This window comes from Bacillus rossius, assembly GCF_032445375.1.
Source record: "Bacillus rossius redtenbacheri isolate Brsri chromosome 4 unlocalized genomic scaffold, Brsri_v3 Brsri_v3_scf4_1, whole genome shotgun sequence".
In the NCBI taxonomy this organism is placed as follows: Eukaryota; Metazoa; Arthropoda; class Insecta; order Phasmatodea; family Bacillidae; genus Bacillus; species Bacillus rossius.
The window spans coordinates 28,342,622-28,367,833 of NW_026962010.1; positions in this window are offsets into that span (position 1 = coordinate 28,342,622).

The window sequence follows — 25,212 nt, forward strand, 5'->3', positions numbered from 1 at the left end:
TCACTACAGAAAGTAGTTTATATATGCCTATAAATGCTTTGTTTCTCTATGATCAGCATAAACAACTAACTGATTTATAACAAAATAAGTGTTTATTTATTATTATGTAACGACGTGTTTATTCGTGATTTCAATATCGGTATTTCATATCACGAGTCATTGTTTTGTCTTAAACAAATAAAATACACTCTTGAAAGTGTTTTTACATCCGTAAATTACTTTCACTGAATATATTTTCACTACTGTGAGCCAGCAAATTAAATTTATTTGTTTCTGTGAGACAAAATAAGTAATGAATCCCGTATTAAAATAATTACATAAGTTATTCGTAGTATAATTTGTCTTGGATTAGAAAATCGGACTTACAGATTTATGTGCCAAGTCGCTAAATTTAAAACCCGAAATAATATTTCGAAACATACAAATTATTTCAGACAGCAGGACACTTCCGCGAAAATCCTTAAATACATGATTAAAAATTATTAAAAATGCTAGAACAGTGTATTATTCTCAACATACAGACACCGGGCAGATATACTACATAACTATTTGATTGTGTAACTAATGAATAGTGATTGTTTGACTGCGAATGGAAGTTGAAATTAAGGTCACACGCCCAAACACCTTTGCATGTAACTTAGGGCGCGGTTACACGGGAGTCTGAACCATGGAGCTAATATACAGTAATACATCTGGAGAGGACAAGGGAAGGCTAGCAGAGCATGCGAGGTGAAGCCGGGTATCGGCGTTTGTTCCCTGCTTTCTACGCTGGAAGAAAACGAAAACGAGCCAAACTTGTCTCGCGCGGCGGAAAAATCCTCCAAACTAAACTCGCAACAGCTCCGAAACTATCAAAACAATCAAACTGAAAATTTTACTGGATTACCTGTAAACATTCTTCCCCACACCGCTTTAATATTTTTTTCGAAACATGAATACTTTCATTTTTAAAAATTAAATACCTATTTACTGCCAAATTTTTTTGTGAATACGCAGACTAAATTTCAACATCGAGGAAAAATTTTTGTTTGCAACTATAGGTGGGGGACACCTGCGAATGAAATAAGGAAGAAGCTTCAAATTTTATTTATATACCACTCTAGACGCATTCAACCCAATACTTTTATTTTTACAGAGAGTTGAAGTGGGAATAATGTTTCAGTGGGTAACACTACCGACATATGTCTTCGTAACGCACTTCTTTTTGTTATTATACTTCTCAAATTTTATAATTTCATACACAACGTTTATAAAAAACGAATTCTTACTTACTTCATTTAATCTATTACAAATCTCTTGTAATATACGTGTATTAGTTGAAGTTAGAAGTCTTTTCAATATCATGTTCATGTTCCAGTCTACTTACTCAACCAACGTAACATGCAAACCTTAGCTTAACACTGGTAGAGAATTGTTTGTAATAACTGTAATGCTATGAATATACTGACAATGTAAGAAACTTTCAATTTTATTAATTGTTTGCATAAGAATAAATAATTTTAAAAAATCATAGAATAGGCCTTTATAGACTGAAAACCTTTCACGTAGTTTCAAGTAGCGTACATAAAAGTTTTTAAATATATATAATTACCAAATATTGTTGAATATATTTAACATTTTTATACATGTTACAACACACATATAATAACAAGCCTATATAGGATATAAAAAGACAGACGCCAAATTTTAGCATTTTGTATTTCTTTTCTCTGTGTGAATAAAATAACAGTTCTTAACGTAGTTGCTAATACATACTGTACTATATTTCTAAAAAAAAATACGAAAACCCCTGACATCGTCACCATAACAATGATAAATTTGCAAAATAATTAAGGTACGTCTTTTAATGCTACGAAGCACACTCTTAAGAGAAATGTTTTAAACTTATGTTGGGATTTATCTAATATCTTAAAAGCATTGTGAAACCGTTCCTTTGAGGGAAACATTATACCGAACACCATATCATCCTATAATCGAGTTAGATTTTCGCTTCTTAAGACCCATTTGTCTTCAAAATGCACTGTACACAATGCATGGTTCGGAGACGCAGTCCAATTTTTCCGCTTTGTCGCTTTTTCCCAGATCTGTCGTTGATCGTCACGTTTTGGAAATCTATGAAAAAAGTAAAGAATTATACAACTGAAACTACTTCTCTTTGTTAAATAGTTTTCTTAGGTTTTTCGAAAAGTTCGAAGATTAGTTACTTCTGTTTAAAACATTTGCCACTTTTTTCTGATGCTTCAAAAGTTTTGGGAATTAATTTAGTTAACAAATGAAAAAAAAATCTTTAATACATGTGAAAAGCAACGCCATCCGGCTTGGAATTCCATCGATTTGTACAGCCATATGCGCTACAGGAAATCACCATTGTAGCCGCACACCAGCGCCACTCAAACCTCAAGGACAAGTGGGCTGGGGCTGCGTTTGCAGTAGAAATACGCTCTCCTCCTCTTTCTTTTCAACCCTTCTTCGCAACCGGCTGGCTTCGCTCTCGCCCTACACATGTCCACTCCAGATCTTCTTACATGCTCCTTGGTCTGAACTACTTCAGGTGAACATGTTCAGCTGTTGAGTGCGGTTACACACAGTCTGAACATGTTTCGTTCGAGGCCATTTCCCATTTAACTTAAACAGGTTGGCAAAGTAGTTCAGATCGACATATCTTCTACATTAGCCTCTGGTTGGCTGTTTAGAATATAAACAGTCTTTTGCAGAAATTCAAGATGTAAAGTGTTTCTGGCACAAGTTCGAGTAATATTTTACCGAATGCAACAAAAAAAATCAACAGATAATTATATATATATATATATATATATATATATATTTTAATTGATCCTGACCTTAATTTTCTTAAAACTTAGATAGGTACTTTCGCTCAAAAAATAATAAAAAATAAGTTTAAAAATTTTACTGTGCATGTTGTTTGCATTCCCGATTTGTAAAAAAAATATTGAGCAATATGTAAACACATTCCATTTCTGCTGATAATGCTGTATAAACAAGTGAGAAAATCCCGCGTTTTCTGGATACAATTACAAAATAGAGATCAACAACACAGTCATTCGTTGACAGTAGACAATCGGTTTTAGAGCTAAACACACTTTTCAGCAACTACCGTGTAACCGTACACTTTCGCGTTTGTAAACGTGTTTACTTAAACATGTTCACCTGAAGTAGTTCAGGGTCCCGTGTAACCGCGCCCTTAGTTACGGGTGTAAAATTAGTAACTAATGAATTTCTGTAATTAGTATATTAAATATTGTGTTTACACAGAGTAGTGAGCTTTTTACAGGTTCCTTGCAGTGTTGGAATCTAATATTAACAATTTGCGTTACAAAGCGATACTAAGATAAACGGCATACAAGTACACACAATTTTCATGAATGTCACTGAAGCTTCGCTCGTCCGGCACTCGACCTACTGTTGTAGGAACCAATAGTAAACATACATCACTATCGTTGCTTCAATCAGTGTGGCCGAGTGGAATACTAGAACAAGTTGTACATGTGATGGCCGTCAATAAACTAATTACCAGTGGTCAAGTATCTATGGGATTTTGAAGTCTAGCTTGAAACAATAAAATATCGCAAAATTATAGGGTATTTTAATATAATTATCGTTACCTAATTAATGGGCTGTAGAAAATAATTAATTAAATTAATATTTTACTGCCAGTTTTGCAAATTGAATCAGGTTTTGTTTCACTTGGTAACGAAATAATACCACTTTCAATTAAGTATATTCTTAGAACAAAGAGCGCGTGGGAGATAATATTTTCTCGCGCGCGGTCAGTTGAAGTGGTTCATGTTTTCCTCGTAGGATAGCGTTGCATTCGGCCAGAAGAGCGTACGGCGCGGCATCATGTGGAAATCCCACGAACTAGTAGGAAAACGGAATGCCACCTGGTGTTATGTTGGGAGGGGTGCGCGGGGGGGGGGGGGGGGGGGGGAGTGAGTGAGAAAGACAAATGAAGGACGGCTGATAGGGTGGGATGAGTCAGCTGTAGCAGCCAACGCAACGGCTTTGTGATGTGCTGAGAAGCACAAGACGACACTGGACTATCACGCCCGTTTCATACATAACCAGACAGAGCGGATAGAACATTTTTTTTTGTTTAAAGGAACACCGTTTTTATGCTTAACTGTTTCGGCGCCCGTGGATGTTACTGTGTGATACAACACCACTTCGTTTAAATAAAAACCGTTAAACAGTTCTGGTACATAAAATATTACAAAGTAAATTTTTTAGATACTTTAGATACAAGTCTACACTTCATACCTAATAGTTTAGTATTGTCATCTGCCTGACAACTGCAGAACGAAACTTCTTATTTATACCTTTTTTAATACACTTGACGTTTCTGACTCGTGTTTTGTAACAAATATGCCGTTGATTTGTAGAGAATAAAACACAACATAATTTGTTAATAGTTTGAGAAGATAACAGCATATTCAATTCTGAAAAATCGGCGATCTCGGCACTTTCCGCATTACAAAATATCGGCTTGACCTCAACTTTTTCTGCTCTTATCGCGCGAGGTGGCGTTAATACCAATGGCGCGTCCTGATAGGCTGGAACAGTTTTCCGCTCTGTCTGGCCGGCGTCCCGGCACCAGTGTTGCCAGGCGTAGCACACAAAATTCGGGTACACTTACCTCAAAATTCGAGTACTTACGGGTACGAGGATTTCTTATTTCGGGTATCATTCCGGTACATACAAAAAAAAAGATTAAAACATAAATAGCTATCTTCTTAAACAAAAAATTGTCATATATGACACAATCTCATAGCAAAAACTTTTATAGTATCAAGGCCCGTGTGAAGAATATTAAAATGTGTGGTTTTGGCAGAACGAGGTGGAAGGGATAGATTAGGTCTCAAATAAAAAAAAGTATAATTTAGAGGTCAGGAACAAATAACTTCGCTAATATTATAGTTTTTAGTTAACAGTTAAATTATATTATATGATTAAAAGTAAAATAAAATGAATATAAGATCTTCAAAAGCATTAAATATATATAACTTTTCCTGGTACAGTGAAAAGTGTGTCACACCCAACTACCCCTCTTTTTTATAAACAATACCAGACCCTCTTAACGTATGGCTATGCTACTGCTTCTTTTTATGAGTATTACTGGTGAACAAATGGGCATATTATAATTTTTTAAGATTGGTTTGTAATATCAGTTGATACTATTTATGAGAATACTTTAACTATGTATCAAGCTTTCCGAATGATTGAATGCTTTGTGAGAGAATAGTACAGTCCATTTTTGTAGTATTAAGACTGCTCTCTCACTTACCTTACCTCTGTGTAGTTCTTGACCGTGTGTCTACACTCCGTAATTTTGTTGCATAAACAGGATACAATTTTGTTTTTAAAGTGTGTGTGTTTTCTTGTAGTTGACGTCGCTTTAAACACCAAATTTTTTATTGGGGTTAAATTTTAATTATGTACATAACTGATTCTATATACTGATATTTTTTTCTTGCTGAGTGTTACACTCGTAAATCGTGGTTTTAGAAGTGCGACAGACTTTCGCAAAAAAAAATTACACACATTTTTACATGATACGTGTGTTTAACAATTTATAGAAAGTTCAGGAAATATTTGTGGGACGTTCAGTCACCAAAAGAGAAATCGTCTTCAGCAGTGACATGTAGTTTGTTTGTGGTTGCAGGTCTGCATAAACATTTGCATTTGTCATTCGATTAAGTTACATAAATATAAATAGCCAAATAACTCGGACGTTACATACGTTTACCAGGCAATTTCAATTGAAAAAAAAAAGACTTATTGAATAATTTCATTCATGTAAACCATGCACAATTAAAAACGCAGGAGTAGTAATACATAAAAACAAGTAACTCAAGCAAGTGGTTCTCCACACGAAAATATTTCATATTTACTATTCGTTTACCTGTAAATCCCCACTATATTCCAAGTATGTTGGGTAAAACCTAACTCTAGAGTCATCTCACTAGTATTAACTACTAAAGTTACTGTTATAAAACAGAAATATTTTATTAAAATAATAAAGTTGAGAATTTTTTACTATTGATTTTTTCGTTTTCTAAAATTCGGGTACATTTGCGTACCCGAGCAAGTCTTCTCGGGTACCATGTACAGACACAGTAATTCGGGTATGCGTACCCGAATTCGGGTACGTCTGGCAACACTGCCCGGCACCCGAATTACTAGGTACTGGCTCAGGCAACTGAAGCTGAATTACTCCAGGAAAAATTATCCTTATCAGTTTGCTAGTTTACTATTTTCTACATGAACATTTGTTAATTGTTTCTCCAAATTTCGTTTCGAAGTTAAAAAAAAAAATCGAAGTCCGCGTAGTCTACGTTTTTGATTTTAAGAAAAGTCAAACAAGAATTTGTCTTTTTTTTCCCGCAATGGACCTAGATAATAGTTTGTATATTTTCTGTAAATCCAAATGTCCATACTTTAATTTTAACTTTAAGTTAACTTTTATAAATGTATGTTGTGTATAATTAAGTATACCTTTTTTTATCGATCAACATAATATTTGCTCCGTAACCAATTAAGTTAACTTAAAAGTCAATGTTACTGGCATTACAGTATATTATACATAAATTATTATTAAAATTGCATCTATGCATCACAACTGGAAATCATAATTTAAACAGAACTACTATAATCTATTTCATTGTACGAATTTTGACGTTTAGCTTGTGAGAAAGGTCTGTGTGAACAGGATTGCAAAGATCTTATTTTACCAGAAAACTATTGGACTGCCAGAAAATTTTTAAAAAGTGAACGTCAAAATTCGGACAACATGGACTTTATCTCAATGGAAGTTATTTCTGAATACAAAATATTACCATATCGGTTTTTCGAAATTGAATGACAGTTCACTATATTATCATTGCGTTAGGTATGTTGAAATTGAGCCAACTTCTCGCTACAGAAAGGAAACGTATGTCTCTTCTCATATAACGTAGAACATGGCCGTGGTAACTACCCACCTATATACTACCTCTGAAGGTACAATTACTAAACTCGTATTCGCGGTGGCCTGGGTTTCAATCCTTTTCCAGAGAGTCTTGTTATATTTTAAGTAGTGTATCTATATTGCGGCAAATATTAGAATAAATTATATGTGTCGTTAAGGGGCCCGCCTACATGCAGTGCAAAGTGAGCTGCAGAGGTTTAACAATCAGTTGTTTTTATCGAAACTATTTGACATGCGATTACCGATTTCGGATATAAAAGAGATTAAGGTACCGGGCATGATCCTAAAGTTGTTTAAGATGTCTCAGACATATAGTCGATTAGTAAATGCATGCTGAATAAGCCTAATTACCATATTTTCAGAGGCACGCCAAGCTCACAGTTTTCATTACTATTGCGTAAAACCACTTTTGGATCGTGCACCAATCCTTTCTCTTTCGCTGCGTATATAATTTGCACTAGGTCACAACGGAAAATTTTGATAAAAACCGTGATTTCTACGTCGTGTGCTGCGCGAATGTTCTTCCCGGTATGTGGCGCCGCCACGGCCGCTTGACCTTGGATGACGAGGCAGGATGAAGGGGGGTCTCCGCGCTGCCTTTCTTCCTGTCCTCTTTCAGTTGTGCTTCGCTTGCCCGGACTGAATACTCACCCCGGCTAGGGCGGGCCTGTGGACACCAGACCGGGCTGAGTACACGCGTATTCCACAGTTAGTTGTGTTGAGGCCGAACGACATTAGAATTCAGCGTGACTGCAGGCGGGGTCATAAGGCAAGGTTACGACAGAATGCACCTCGGAAGAAGAACAAAACCATTAAAGGAAGTAAACGCCAAATCGTTGGGCATAAGTAATATTTCATTATACAAGTGATATATTCAAATCGATTTTATATGGCTTTGTTAGTTACGTATTTATTAATTTTATTTTATATGTGGCCATTAATATTTTTAATGGTATAAATTTATATGCAATCAACACTTTTAACCAAAATATGCATTTAACCATTTTAAAAACGCCAAGTTGAAATAAAGAATTTCACGTAACATTTAAAAAAGTATTTTTTTTAACTTCAATTGTGAATGAACGTAAGAATAAGAAGAGCCTTTTTTTTTGGAGGGGGGTGGGGGTTCTTATTTGGTAAGCAGAATTTGGTGCCCAAAGCAATTAGCTACAAACTGTTCGGTGTGTGCAAACATGCATAAATATTGCAGTATTTCAGACAGTGTAAGTTTAATTTGGACATAGAAGCTTGTCATTATAGTCACAATTAAAACAAATAGTATTTTGCCGGCTGTCCATGGCTGACTGTGATAGTTTGTAGTGGGAACACCTCTACACATTTGAAAATTTTTATACAGAAAACAAGAATAATAAGTCATAAATAGCATTTGTTGCATGTTATTAATGGCCGTACGATTAGTACACACTTCTATGTTTTTTCCCGGTGATTCAAACCATAAACGTCGGAGTCTAGCAACATACGTGCGGTTCTGGAAGTTGGAAGTGTATGCGTTCGGAGACGTACACGTGTCAATCTCGCTAAGCTCAGACTCACAGTTGACAAACGGAACTCCGTGAGAGCGGTTCAAAAAAAGTATCATATTGCATTATCGCCGCTGCTAATTGTAAAACCTTGACGAATTCCACAGGTTACTAAGAGACGTGTAATGTGTAGCCGCCGCTAAAATAAGAAAAAAACGACGCTGTGTTTATACTAATATCTCGTGTCACTTAAACCTCTCTGTGCGCTGGCGTGTTACGCATTGCGGAAAAAAGTTATCGTCTGTGCACATACCGTTCCACTCGTCTCACGTCACATTCTCATCAAGCACCCGAGCCCGGCAGTCGGACTGCATGCCTGACATTATAGCCCGCAGAATAAAACCATTTGGATATAAATGTTAAATTTTTAGTTTCTTTTGCTTACGAAGAGGCGACGCCGGACGTTTCGGCATCTAGGACCTTATTCACAATGCGCAGTCCGCAGTTTGACAACTTGCAACCGGCAGGCGGCAGTCGGAGATAAACTGTTCCACAGACAGCAGTCCAGCAGTCGCCAGTCGAGCAGTGGGATATCATCTAACTTCATTTCGGACTGCCAGACCGTCCCGGAGCAATGGCATACAAGAGATCCCACGCGGAATGACTGAAGAGTTTTAACATCAGCCGTCGTGTTTAAAATCTGCATGGATGCAACTGACAAAGTATTTTATAAAATTGACAAAGCTATATTCTGGCTGCAGGCACGGCGGCTCAAACAGAATGGATAAGTTGTTTCTGGTTGAGGCAAACGAATGGTGTTTAACCATTCAAAAACATGGCATATGAACATCCGAGGCCAAACATCCTGATTCCTTTAAGACCAGGTGACATCAGGATGAAAGAAGAAAAGTTAGTGCTCCTGGAATACCCTCACGGGTTCAGTCCTAGGAGGTGGAGGTGGTGAGGCTCGGCCGGGCTTCGGCCCGAAACAACTTGCCAGACCGCCAGCTGCCAAAATATTTTCACCTATCAGAAAATCTTTCGCGATGATGTGGTTTAATCAAATACTCCCTTGGTCATGATATGTAATTTTGACTGGCGACTCCGGACTGCTGACTATGAACTACGTGTTGCCTACCGATGCTACGCTAACTGCAATCCTAAATTTTGCTTTGGAATTATACAAAAAAAACATTTACCACCTAAAACCCTGCAATGAAAATATTTAGCAAATATCTCAAATTTTAAAATTGATTTTTTTATGTTACCTTCTTTAATATCGATATTAATGATAATAACAATTTTAAAGCTTTAATAAAACCGGCCCGTTGTCGTATATCAGGTTTTTTCTATTTACGAAATTCATGAACACTGTCGTTTTTACATGTTTTATGTATAACGTATTCTATATAACTAATATTAAACAATCGAAGGATTATCAGCATTTGTTGTGAAACTTTCCTATAATGTAATAATAACACGTGTAGGGCCTATTGACGAAACAGTCGTTCGTTAAATTTTTGTAATACGTATATATGTAAATTTGAGGCAACATTCCTTTTAAACTTGCTGTGCTTATTCAAAAGAAACGTGCAATTAAAAAATAATGCATCATTAGAAATGAAATTATTTTAGGAATGTGTATCTGATGAAAGACGATCCAAGGATGAATCTTTCGCACACACTGTATGCTGATGTAGAATGTAACGCCGACCCTAGTTGTTTCATGGTACGGAAAACTTAAAATTTTGTAATGAAAATTTTTGAACTGTAAATGGACCTTTCTTTTCCATCTACAACGACGCGTCTTCACAAAAAAAAAATATTTTTGTCAAAAATATTTAGTTAATATTTTTTCCTTAAAATATTCTCATCAATACTAATATTATAAATGCGAAAGTAACTCTGTCTGTCTGTCTGTCTGTCTGTCTGTTTGTTTGTTACCTTTTCCCGGCTGAACGGCTGAACGGATCGTAATGAAATTTGGCAAGGAGATAGATTATATCCTGGGGATGGACATAGGCTATATTTTGTCTAAAAAAAAAAAAAAAAAAAAAAAAAAAAAAAAATAATTAAACGTGTTAAAAAAATATATCTTAATTTTATGTAATGTGTGTCATAGATATACAAACTGTTAGTGTCATTCCTCTATGCCTGCCGTGCAATAGCTTTCAAGCCATTACGTTACGTTTTTCTATTGTAAGGAACTAAGTAGAGAGTAAGAAAAAAATAAAGATCTTGACAGTTTGTAGTGTCACCATATTTGTTTCAATTTTCAATACCGTTTTTGTATATTACAATTTAAATTGCAGAAAAAAATCATGTTTCATAAACACATAAATAGTGAGTGTGTGTCATTTCTCTATGTCCACGAGGTCTTGCCGCGTAAATTTTCTCCTTCGGGCGAACCCGTCCGCTTAGTTAAATAAACAGCTTTTATCGTTGAATGATTTCATGATTTATTTCATGAAAATCTGCTCTCATAAAAAAGTAAGTTTTATAGTCATTCAATATGTATCTCTTTCTCTCTCTCTCTCTCTCTCTCTCTCTCTCTCTCTCTCTCTCTCTCTCTCTCTGAAGATCAATCTATGAATCGTTACACATTTATTTCCTTAATTTTTTTTATTTTGATTTGATACAATATGATTTCACTAAAAATCTATTTCTACCCCTTCCTATTTTCATTTCCACATTACGAAGTTTCACTTCTTCCGCGCGGAGGGACTCCACGCAATATTTTTGCATGCAATTAAAAACTATTTTTTAATGATGCCAAAGAAGTATAACTTCTCATGCGCGTACCTAAGTACACGCACCCATTTATTAAATTTAATTTCTTCTATATTTTTTCTCCCTACCTAGGGCACTCATAATTCTTTTAAATTTCACGTGTATGTTTTCAATGTCATTCGAGTTGTACAATTTTTTTTGTCAAATTGGTCATTATTTATACTTTGTTTTATTTTGGAAACATACGTATTTTAGGTATTATGACAAATAAAAAAAAATAATTACACTAATATTCTTAGGTTTTTATTGTGTGGATAGGTTGAAGTTTAATATTAAGTAGGTATATAAATTCGTAAACTTATAAATTTCTTCGAAATTTATTCATAGGTTGGTAGGGCCTACTAATATTTATATTTGTATAGTTTGAAGTTTAATATTATGTATGTACGTAAATTCTTAAACATAGAGTTATTTATTAATTTATTTAGAAAATTATTAATAGGTAGGTAATAAGTTTTTCTATTTGTCAATATTGTTATTATGGTAGATAGGAGTACAGTAAATGCCTACATTCTTATATTCCTTTATATCTCTTTCGTTTTGGAGTGTTCCCGAGCCATTCGCCATTCGGGGTCCTCAACATCACCCCCCCCCCCCTCCCAGGTGGTTAAAGCCCCAAAATTTCGAAAGTTTAAATTTTTTAAAAAATCTTTTTTTTTTTTTAGATTTTAAGTGTTTTCGAGTCATTCAGGGTCCTCGAACACCCCCCCCCCCCCTCTAGGAAAAAGCCCCAAAATTTCGATAATTTTAGGAATTTCAAATATCTATTCTTTCGAGATGGAGTGCTTCGAAACATTCGAGGTCTTGAACCTCCACCCCCCCCCCCCCCCTCTCTCACTCCCTTCCACAAAAGTGAAAGCCACAAAATTTCGAAAAATTGGAGGAAATTGTATTAAAATTAAGTCATTACGAACTAAAGTGTCCGGGGCATGGTGGAACTTTTACCCAAAGTCGACTTCCCACCCAATTTTGAGGGAGGGGGGGGGATGCAAAACCCCAAAATTTCGAAATATTTCTTAAATTTAAGAATACTTTTTTACTATTTGGAGTGTTTCCAAGCCATTCGGGGTCCTCAAACTACCCTCCCCCCACAAGGAGTCAAAGACCCAATAATTAAAAAATTTCGGAAAATTTCCAAAAGCCTATTCTCTTTCGATTTGGAGTGTTTACGAGCCATTCGTGGTCCTCAACAACACACCCACCCCCCTCAGGGGTCAAAACCCCAAAATTTAAAAAAATTCAAATATCATTCTCTTTCGATTTTTATTGTTTCTCAGCCATTCAGGGTCCTCAAAATCACCACTCCCCCTCTGGGGACAAAGCCCCAAAATTTCGAAAATTTCAGGAATTTCAAATATCATTTCTTTCGAGATGGAGTGTTCCAAACCATTCGAGGTCCTGAACATCCACTTTCCGCAAAAGTGAAAGCCCTAAAATTTCGAAATATAAGAATATATATAATTGGATGTTGGCATGTATGACGTCGATAAACTCTTACACCGTTTGACCGATCGCCATGAAATTTGGCACATCGAAGTGTTTTTATCATGAAGAAGGTTTTTATGCTATCCATTTTTTTTGTAACTCGCCGCTAGATGGCGCTGTAGCGCATCAACTTCTAAACCTTTCAACCGATCGCCATGGGTAAACAGAAAATCATAAGTCACAGATACACAAACAGTAATTATGTATCATTTCTTAATGTCCAACACACTGGACATATCGCTATCCATTTTGCTGTAACTCGCGGACAATATATCACCCGGTGTTCAGCCCGGGCAAAGCCGGGTACTGCAGCTAGTAAATATATAACCCTTATAATATCGTCGAATTGCATTCTTATTTCCATTATTTTTTTCACTTATTGTGACATAGTAGGCTATTCAAAAAATATGACGAAGTTGCATACAAATATATCGGGGCTCCTTGCGCTGCCTAATGTTTCAAAATGCTCTCGCTGAAAATAATATAATGACTTCATCTAACTTAAGAGCATTTATTCAACTTCTAAAAATCGTAAAAATCGTACTTTATTCATAAGAAAATAAACATTAATGTTTATATTTAAAAAAATGTATTTCACTGGGTGCTTCATTCTGTATATTATTTTTGTTTTTATCTTCTGCTAGCCATTTTACAAAACAGATAATGCGCGTTAGATATTTTGACCTTGAGTGCTTTGCCCTGTGTCGTGCATCTCTGCGCCCGGCGAGCCGAGCCAGTCTCTCGGGGAGAGTGTTTATTAGGCTAACGCTATGTCACGTAAGTTAATACTGTGAAATGTTTTGTAATTTAGATTCTGAATTATTATTTTATTGTTTCCAAGTAAATCTGTCTATATGCCGAGTTTGATGTGCTCTTAATAATTAGGTACAGGCTGAGAATCTCGAACTATGCTATCTTACACCTCTGTCGTGAGGCACCTCTATCAAGAAGTGTGTGACTGAGTGGTATGTTTTGTGATCGAGTTGTAATTTTTGATGTTTAACATCTTGGCTCTCTGTATAAATGGATTGTCCGCAACCGAAATTGCTTTACATATTGTTACAGTAAAAAACTATGCCTGTAAGTACCATGAAGAAATTCAGTCAGTGTATGTTGGAGGATTGCGTAAGCAAGTAACTTTGCATACAGCAATATTGAACTACTTTAATTCTGAATAGGAAAAGCTTAAGTAAGTTTTAATATGACAGTGGGGCCCGCCTCGTGGCCGATTTTTTCACCGCTCGGGCTCAAGAGTTGTAGTTTTTCCTCCAAGCAGGGTGGCTAGTCGAAGAAACACTGAGCAGGGAGGAGGGCAGCTGGGGAGTGGGGGGGACACAGCTCCGGCCACCTTCCTCTTCCCTTCTTCCTTGACGCGACCTTGAACGCAACGCGGGAGGAGGGGAAAAGACAGACGCAGAGAATGAGAGAATGATAGCAGGCCGTGGTGATAAGGAACGTGTAGCTGGCGACCGCTCGCTTCCCTGTCCACAGCAATGCATATTTGTGTCCTGAATAATCCACACGCTAGGCTATCCCGTACAAGACGCACAGTATAAGCCTATATTACGCCAACAGTTTCCCAAATTATAATGCTCTATCTGCTTATTATAGAAACACAAGTCTTGCAATTTTTAAGATCGATATAACATTACCTAAAAGTACAGACCTATTAAATTACTGGTAACTGAATGATAACATTTTCTAGCTCTGCTTGAACCAATAAACATGCCCAGTTTAATACATTTTCCTGTCATTAAACTTTAGCGTAGATTTAACTTATATCGGTTTAAAAAAAACCTTGTTCTAAAGGGGAGTATGTGCAAGTAAAAAAGGTAAACATAATTTCTGATGAAAAAGAATTTTTGGAATTGGTTTTTAAATGACTTTGAAGAAAGCATAATTTTTTTTTTTAATTTAGTTGATAACCTAATCTGGAACATATGTTTCGTACGTTGGCGTTTCAACTTCTTACACTTCAGAATTTAATCCTCCAGTTATTGTTTGTGAAGGTTAGGACCGCATATTCTTCATTTAAATTAAGCCCATTACACAGCTGCCAAATTTATGCTATACCTTCAATTATACCCATGGGGATAAAAATGAGCAAAAGTTTATCTAGCAGAAGAGAAGAAATAATTAGTTACTCCATTCACACGATACCTAGAATACTAACAGAAAACCTAACAACGCATTTGCCGACAAAAATCATGCTTTTTGGGCTAGGATAGACATGTTATTGTCCATTCAACCAATTACTGAAAATATATAAAAAATCTCACGGTGTATTTAAAAATAATGTAACCTGGTGGATGAACTTGGTATTTAATCTTCCTGACTTCACTTGCAAAAAATAAAACAAATTTGTGCGGTATTAAAAAAAACCGAGCAATTGTAAAATTAATGAAGTTTGCTCAAATGTAGTTTATTTATTATATATTCATAAGATAACATAAATAAGACAGCTCATTCAACTAATTCACAATATTAAATGTGCTATTTGTATTGTACTAATTCCAAATGGTCCCGATTCACATATTTTATACGTACGTACATACTGATTGGTTACTAACTTATTCTACTACTTAAAAGAAATTGTAATTAACAATTTTCGTTAACAAGTGAGACAAATAAACACGCTCAGTTTAATGTAGTAGTTCGCATAGTAAACTGAAATCTGAAGTGAAGGAAAACCATCGCATTTTCGTTTAGACTAACAGGTGTGGGGTTTCTATGATTTGCTAAGTTTATTCAGTAATAATATATGGAGAATAATTTCCTAATAAATTTAGATAATTAATTATTTGTTAAAACTACTTGTATTAAACAATCAAACCAAATGACTAAGCTATAAATTTAATGTTATTATAACAATAGGATAAACAAATAAAATGTTTTAGTAGGTATTTGCTGTAAGCATATTTTTTGAATCAGTAATATTTTATCGAAAAAAAATTATATTCCATTACCTAAGTTGAAAAATAGCGCGCTTTATAGACGCACAACAAAGTCAATGGGAACTTTTGTAGGAGATTATGTATTATCAGTAGAGCAATGCTGTAACTATTTTAGTTTACCAAATATATTTCAGAATACTCCAATACCATAAAATTTAATTTGGGAAACTAATACGTTTCCTAATGTTTGCATAAGTTAATATATACAGGTTTATGTTCTTACACGCGGGTCAATCATCTTGGCAACATTGGCTCGTGGGTAAAGCAGAAAAAATCGAACACGTTCTAGTACGGTTTTAGCTAATATTTTCGGCATGAAAACCTTTATTCCCAGTTACAAACCCCTTGAAAGGTTGCTGAAATGCTACCCACACGGGAGCAGGCGCGCTAACAGAAAATTTTTATGGAAACTGCTAAGGGAATGGGCATCGTAGTGGTCGCAATCATAAATGTATATATATACATTTGATATGTAAATATGTGTATGCATTTACATATATACATATAAAGTGTGTGTGCATATAAAACTAGATTTCTTATTGTTAATTTTTTTTTCACATGTATTGTACAACTGTGGAGTTGGTTAAAAACCAGTGATTTTAAACAAGGGACCTTACAGTACAATAAGTTCAAATTAAATTTAAATCTACCAAATTTAGACCAAAGTATCACTCACTTAGATTTACTACACCTCTAATTTACGTCATAAACAGTAGGAAATCAGTCATGGCATATCTCATTTTTATGATTCATGCTTTGCCCAAATTTATGTTTCATAATGTATGTGGCAGTATTGTTTTGTTGTTTACTACATATTTGACACTCTACAGGTCCCATTTCTGTATGGTTTTAACTGCTACAACGACAAATATAATATGTGGTTACGCTAGATAAATTGTAATTATTTCGTATGCTTTAGCCCGAATCAAAAGGAAAGGAACTTGTGTGTCACTGTCATATTAAAACTTACTTAAGCTTTTCCTATTCAGAATTAAAGTAGTTCAATATTGCTGTATGCAAAGTTACTTGCTTACGCAATCCTCCAACATACACTGACTGAATTTCTTCATGGTACTTACAGGCATAGTTTTTTACTGTAACAATATGTAAAGCAATTTCGGTTGCGGACAATCCATTTATACAGAGAGCCAAGATGTTAAACATCAAAAATTACAACTCGATCACAAAACATACCACTCAGTCACACACTTCTTGATAGAGGTGCCTCACGACAGAGGTGTAAGATAGCATAGTTCGAGATTCTCAGCCTGTACCTAATTATTAAGAGCACATCAAACTCGGCATATAGACAGATTTACTTGGAAACAATAAAATAATAATTCAGAATCTAAATTACAAAACATTTCACAGTATTAACTTACGTGACATAGCGTTAGCCTAATAAACACTCTCCCCGAGCGACTGGCTCGGCTCGCCGGGCGCAGAGATGCACGACACAGGGCAAAGCACTCAAGGTCAAAATATCTAACGCGCATTATCTGTTTTGTAAAATGGCTGGCAGAAGATAAAAACAAAAATAATATACAGAATGAAGCACCCAGTGAAATACATTTTTTTAAATATAAACATTAATGTTTATTTTCTTATGAATAAAGTACGATTTTTACGATTTTTAGAAGTTGAATAAATGCTCTTAAGTTAGATGAAGTCATTATATTATTTTCAGCGAGAGCATTTTGAAACATTAGGCAGCGCAAGGAGCCCCGATATATTTGTATGCAACTTCGTCATATTTTTTGAATAGCCTACTATGTCACAATAAGTGAAAAAAATAATGGAAATAAGAATGCAATTCGACGATATTATAAGGGTTATATATTTACTAGCTGCAGTACCCGGCTTTGCCCGGGCTGAACACCGGGTGATATATTGTCCGCGAGTTACAGCAAAATGGATAGCGATATGTCCAGTGTGTTGGACATTAAGAAATGATACATAATTACTGTTTGTGTATCTGTAACCTATGATTTTCTGTTTACCCATGGCGATCGGTTGAAAGGTTTAGAAGTTGATGCGCTACAGCGCCATCTAGCGGCGAGTTACAAAAAAAATGGATAGCATAAAAACCTTCTTCATGATAAAAACACTTCGATGTGCCAAATTTCATGGCGATCGGTCAAACGGTGTAAGAGTTTATCGACGTCATACATGCCAACATCCAATTATATATATTCTTATATTTCGAAATTTTAGGGCTTTCACTTTTGCGGAAAGTGGATGTTCAGGACCTCGAATGGTTTGGAACACTCCATCTCGAAAGAAATGATATTTGAAATTCCTGAAATTTTCGAAATTTTGGGGCTTTGTCCCCAGAGGGGGAGTGGTGATTTTGAGGACCCTGAATGGCTGAGAAACAATAAAAATCGAAAGAGAATGATATTTGAATTTTTTTAAATTTTGGGGTTTTGACCCCTGAGGGGGGTGGGTGTGTTGTTGAGGACCACGAATGGCTCGTAAACACTCCAAATCGAAAGAGAATAGGCTTTTGGAAATTTTCCGAAATTTTTTAATTATTGGGTCTTTGACTCCTTGTGGGGGGAGGGTAGTTTGAGGACCCCGAATGGCTTGGAAACACTCCAAATAGTAAAAAAGTATTCTTAAATTTAAGAAATATTTCGAAATTTTGGGGTTTTGCATCCCCCCCCCTCCCCCAAATTGGGTGGGAAGTCGACTTTGGGTAAAAGTTCCACCATGCCCCGGACACTTTAGTTCGTAATGACTTAATTTTAATACAATTTCCTCCAATTTTTCGAAATTTTGTGGCTTTCACTTTTGTGGAAGGGAGAGGGGGGGGGGGGGGGGGGGTGGAGGTTCAAGACCTCGAATGTTTCGAAGCACTCCATCTCGAAAGAATAGATATTTGAAATTCCTAAAATTATCGAAATTTTGGGGCTTTTTCCTAGAGGGGGGGCGGGGTGTTCGAGGACCCTGAATGACTCGAAAACACTTAAAATCTAAAAGAAAAAGATTTTTTAAAAAATTTAAACTTTCGAAATTTTGGGGCTTTAACCACCTGGGGGGGGGGGGGGTGATGTTGAGGACCCCGAATGGCTCGGGAACACTCCAAAACGAAAGAGATATAAAGGAATATAAGAATGTAGGCATTTACTGTACTCCTATCTACCATAATAACAATATTGACAAATAGAAAAACTTATTACCTACCTATTAATAATTTTCTAAATAAATTAATAAATAACTCTATGTTTAAGAATTTACGTACATACATAATATTAAACTTCAAACTATACAAATATAAATATTAGTAGGCCCTACCAACCTATGAATAAATTTCGAAGAAATTTATAAGTTTACGAATTTATATACCTACTTAATATTAAACTTCAACCTATCCACACAATAAAAACCTAAGAATATTAGTGTAATTAATTTTTTTTATTTGTCATAATACCTAAAATACGTATGTTTCCAAAATAAAACAAAGTATAAATAATGACCAATTTGACAAAAAAAAAATTGTACAACTCGAATGACATTGAAAACATACACGTGAAATTTAAAAGAATTATGAGTGCCCTAGGTAGGGAGAAAAAATATAGAAGAAATTAAATTTAATAAATGGGTGCGTGTACTTAGGTACGCGCATGAGAAGTTATACTTCTTTGGCATCATTAAAAAATAGTTTTTAATTGCATGCAAAAATATTGCGTGGAGTCCCTCCGCCCGAAGGAGAAAATTGACGCGGCAAGACCTCGTGGACATAGAGAAATGACACACACTCACTATTTATGTGTTTATGAAACATGATTTTTTTCTGCAATTTAAATTGTAATATACAAAAACGGTATTGAAAATTGAAACAAATATGGTGACACTACAAACTGTCAAGATCTTTATTTTTTTCTTACTCTCTACTTAGTTCCTTACAATAGAAAAACGTAACGTAATGGCTTGAAAGCTATTGCACGGCAGGCATAGAGGAATGACACTAACAGTTTGTATATCTATGACACACATTACATAAAATTAAGATATATTTTTTTAACACGTTTAATTATTTTTTTTTTTTTTTTTTTTTTTTTTAGACAAAATATAGCCTATGTCCATCCCCAGGATATAATCTATCTCCTTGCCAAATTTCATTACGATCCGTTCAGCCGTTCAGCCGGGAAAAGGTAACAAACAAACAGACAGACAGACAGACAGACAGACAGAGTTACTTTCGCATTTATAATATTAGTATTGATGAGAATATTTTAAGGAAAAAATATTAACTAAATATTTTTGACAAAAATATTTTTTTTTTTGTGAAGACGCGTCGTTGTAGATGGAAAAGAAAGGTCCATTTACAGTTCAAAAATTTTCATTACAAAATTTTAAGTTTTCCGTACCATGAAACAACTAGGGTCGGCGTTACATTCTACATCAGCATACAGTGTGTGCGAAAGATTCATCCTTGGATCGTCTTTCATCAGATACACATTCCTAAAATAATTTCATTTCTAATGATGCATTATTTTTAATTGCACGTTTCCTTTGAATAAGCACAGCAAGTTTAAAAGGAATGTTGCCTCAAATTTACATATATACGTATTACAAAAATTTAACGAACGATTGTTTCGTCAATAGGCCCTACACGTGTTATTATTACATTATAGGAAAGTTTCACAACAAATGCTGATAATCCTTCGATTGTTTAATATTAGTTATATAGAATATGTTATACATAAAACATGTAAAAACGACAGTGTTCATGAATTTCGTAAATAGAAAAAACCTGATATACGACAACGGGCCGGTTTTATTAAAGCTTTAAAATTGGTATTATCATTAATATCGATATTAAAGAAGGTAACATAAAAAAATCAATTTTAAAATTTGAGATATTTGCTAAATATTTTCATTGCAGGGTTTTAGGTGGTAAATGTTTTTTTGTATAATTCCAAAGCAAAATTTAGGATTGCAGTTAGCGTAGCATCGGTAGGCAACACGTAGTTCATAGTCAGCAGTCCGGAGTCGCCAGTCAAAATTACATAACATGACCAAGGGAGTATTTGATTAAACCACATCATCGCGAAAGATTTTCTGATAGGTGAAAATATTTTGGCAGCTGGCGGTCTGGCAAGTTGTTTCGGGCCGAAGCCCGGCCTAGCCTCACCACCTCCACCTCCTAGGACTGAACCCGTGAGGGTATTCCAGGAGCACTAACTTTTCTTCTTTCATCCTGATGTCACCTAGTCTTAATGGCATCAGGATGTTTGGCCTCGGATGTTCATATGCCATGTTTTTGAATGGTTAAACACCATTCGTTTGCCTCAACCAGAAACAACTTATCCATTCTGTTTGAGCCGCCGTGCCTGCAGCCAGAATATAGCTTTGTCAATTTTATAAAATACTTTGTCAGTTGCATCCATGCAGATTTTAAACACGACGGCTGATGTTAAAACTCTTCAGTCATTCCGCGTGGGATCTCTTGTATGCCATTGCTCCGGGACGGTCTGGCAGTCCGAAATGAAGTTAGATGATATCCCACTGCTCGACTGGCGACTGCTGGACTGCTGTCTGTGGAACAGTTTATCTCCGACTGCCGCCTGCCGGTTGCAAGTTGTCAAACTGCGGACTGCGCATTGTGAATAAGGTCCTAGATGCCGAAACGTCCGGCGTCGCCTCTTCGTAAGCAAAAGAAACTAAAAATTTAACATTTATATCCAAATGGTTTTATTCTGCGGGCTATAATGTCAGGCATGCAGTCCGACTGCCGGGCTCGGGTGCTTGATGAGAATGTGACGTGAGACGAGTGGAACGGTATGTGCACAGACAATAACTTTTTTCTGCAATGCGTAACACGCCAGCGCACAGAGAGGTTTAAGTGACACGAGATATTAGTATAAACACAGCGTCGTTTTTTTCTTATTTTAGCGGCGGCCACACATTACACGTCTCTTAGTAACCTGTGGAATTCGTCAAGGTTTTACAATTAACAGCGGCGATAATGCAATATGATACTTTTTTTGAACCGCTCTCACGGAGTTCCGTTTGTCAACTGTGAGTCTGAGCTTAGCGAGATTGACACGTGTACGTCTCCGAACGCATACACTTCCAACTTCCAGAACCGCACGTATGTTGCTAGACTCCGACGTTTATGGTTTGAATCACCGGAAAAAAACATAGAAGTGTGTACTAATCGTACGGCCATTAATAACATGCAACAAATGCTATTTATGACTTATTATTCTTGTTTTCTGTATAAAAATTTTCAAATGTGTAGAGGTGTTCCCACTACAAACTATCACAGTCAGCCATGGACAGCCGGCAAAATACTATTTGTTTTAATTGTGACTATAATGACAAGCTTCTATGTCCAAATTAAACTTACACTGTCTGAAATACTGCAATATTTATGCATGTTTGCACACACCGAACAGTTTGTAGCTAATTGCTTTGGGCACCAAATTCTGCTTACCAAATAAGAACCCCCCCCCCCCTCCAAAAAAAAAGGCTCTTCTTATTCTTACGTTCATTCACAATTGAAGTTAAAAAAAATACTTTTTTAAATGTTACGTGAAATTCTTTATTTCAACTTGGCGTTTTTAAAATGGTTAAATGCATATTTTGGTTAAAAGTGTTGATTGCATATAAATTTATACCATTAAAAATATTAATGGCCACATATAAAATAAAATTAATAAATACGTAACTAACAAAGCCATATAAAATCGATTTGAATATATCACTTGTATAATGAAATATTACTTATGCCCAACGATTTGGCGTTTACTTCCTTTAATGGTTTTGTTCTTCTTCCGAGGTGCATTCTGTCGTAACCTTGCCTTATGACCCCGCCTGCAGTCACGCTGAATTCTAATGTCGTTCGGCCTCAACACAACTAACTGTGGAATACGCGTGTACTCAGCCCGGTCTGGTGTCCACAGGCCCGCCCTAGCCGGGGTGAGTATTCAGTCCGGGCAAGCGAAGCACAACTGAAAGAGGACAGGAAGAAAGGCAGCGCGGAGACCCCCCTTCATCCTGCCTCGTCATCCAAGGTCAAGCGGCCGTGGCGGCGCCACATACCGGGAAGAACATTCGCGCAGCACACGTCGTAGAAATCACGGTTTTTCTCAAAATTTTCCGTTGTGACCTAGTGCAAATTATATACGCAGCGAAAGAGAAAGGATTGGTGCACGATCCAAAAGTGGTTTTACGCAATAGTAATGAAAACTGTGAGCTTGGCGTGCCTCTGAAAATACGCTAATTAGGCTTATTCAGCATGCATTTACTAATCGACTATATGTCTGAGACATCTTAAACAACTTTAGGATCATGCCCGGTACCTTAATCTCTTTTATATCCGAAATCGGTAATCGCATGTCAAATAGTTTCGATAAAAACAACTGATTGTTAAACCTCTGCAGCTCACTTTGCACTGCATGTAGGCGGGCCCCTTAAGAGCCATGACCATCTATGGTAGAAGGCCGCGGCCTAAGGTGTGGGAGGGCTTGCTGCCTGTCGCTCAGTGGCTGTTCTGTAATTGAAGCTACGGTATATCTAAATATGATACAGAGACTATAACAGCTAATGAGCGAGCGACAGCCATTAACCCTTGCACACCGCGGCCTTCCAATAAAGATGCCCACGAAAGAGCCCATCGAAAATTAATATTGAAACATGTAATTAATTTGAGTGAAAAATTATGTATTACTTTAGAATTTGTTCGTTCATGTTACGTAGCGTTTTCTTTCCATAGGCTAGTCATAGGTTCAGAAACTTAACCACAGTAAGTTTACTCTTGGTTATTGAGCACTATATATATATATAATACATATTATAAAGTTTACATATATACACAACGTGTATCTAAAACATACGTACAAACTTCGGCAGGCTGTTTCTGGAAAGAATAGGCAAGACGAAAGCCTAATAACCACTTTACTCATAAATCGAGTTACGAACCTCCGAAAATGGAATTTTCCATATCCTGACATTAACATCATCAGTAAGTAAACTGTGGCATATGATTTTTTATGAAGGAAACTTTACACCTTGCAAACGTGCTTTGTAATGCCTGCCCCGGTTTTTTTAATTTATTATTAGCTTTTCAGGTGATAAAATTTGCTAAAACAGAAATGCTGTTATATTCATAGAAAGATGTTCATTACAACCTACGTATCTAGTGGTGAAAAATTTGCGTTCTACAAAACATCAGACGCATGCAAGTTATTCAAGAATAGGAAAATTTGATTTTTGGGGGTTCAAAACTCCGAATCCATTTACGAGAAAAGTATGGTACACAGGTTTTCGACTTGTATTTTCGCCAGGAATATTCTGCCAGAATTTGTCAATATGTTTTAGATACACGTTGTATATAGAATACATTAAAAAGTTTATATATATAATACAGTAAAAAATTATACATATAATATATAGAATACATTACTAACTTTAAAAATGTATATAGAATACTTTAGAAAGTTGAAGTTCCGTGTTCGGCCCTTGCAAGAATAATAAGTAATGTGTGCAGAAAAGATAAAATATTATGGAGTATATATTAAGAAAATGATATGAAATGATTTTATAGTAGGATAGGTCTTACAGTAAAGCACACAAAAAACACATTTACTATGTACTTCTTGCATCAGAGAATAGCTTTGGCGAATCCTTGTATTCATTCAAACCCAGGGCCGGATTAAGGGGTGGGCCCAAGGGGCCCGGGCCCTGGGCCACCCACCAAGAGTGGGCCTCCCACCAATATAGGGGTGAATATCACAAAACAGGAAAAATAAATGTATTTTTGCTGTGAACTGTTTACAATTATAGGGAACATTTAACAAGACATCTCTAGCTTGATAAGAAATGTAATATCCAAACTTTATATTGTAAATTAGTTAAAATTATTAAAACTCATGCAACATTATTGCACTGGCTAGTTCTTCCAAAAACGTAGTGATGCACATTACATTTAGTTAAAATGGCTGATAATTTACTCATTTACACCAGTTATAATTATTCACAATAATATGTTTAGTATGTTTATTTTACTTGAAAAATACAAATTGCAATATGTAAAAATAATAAAAATGATTTATTATTACCAGTGACCAGGAATATGATCATTATCCTAGCAAGTAGGTTTCATTTTCTACCTTGTGCATAGGTGGCAGCACAATCACAATGTCAGTAAAAAACTAGTCTTTGTCTTCTAGAGAGTAGTGTTGTTATGAGTCCCTATGGCAAGTGCGATCTCAGTTATGTGTAGTTTACTTCAGAAGGACTGTTAACACAGATGTATCAGCTTTAAATTGGTATTTACACCAACTTCTGGAATGATATCCTGCAAAGAACAGATGCTACTAGTAAAAATATACAACAAGCAAAACTTGATCTAAATACAGCTGTGGCATCACTGACCAGCTTGTAAAACTATGTCGCATCAAAGCGAGAAGCAAGGCGTAGAGCTATCTGGTTCAACAGAGTATATTCAGATGAAAACTCGACATAAGCGCCAAAATGTGCGTCTTAAACCATTGGATTATGGCCA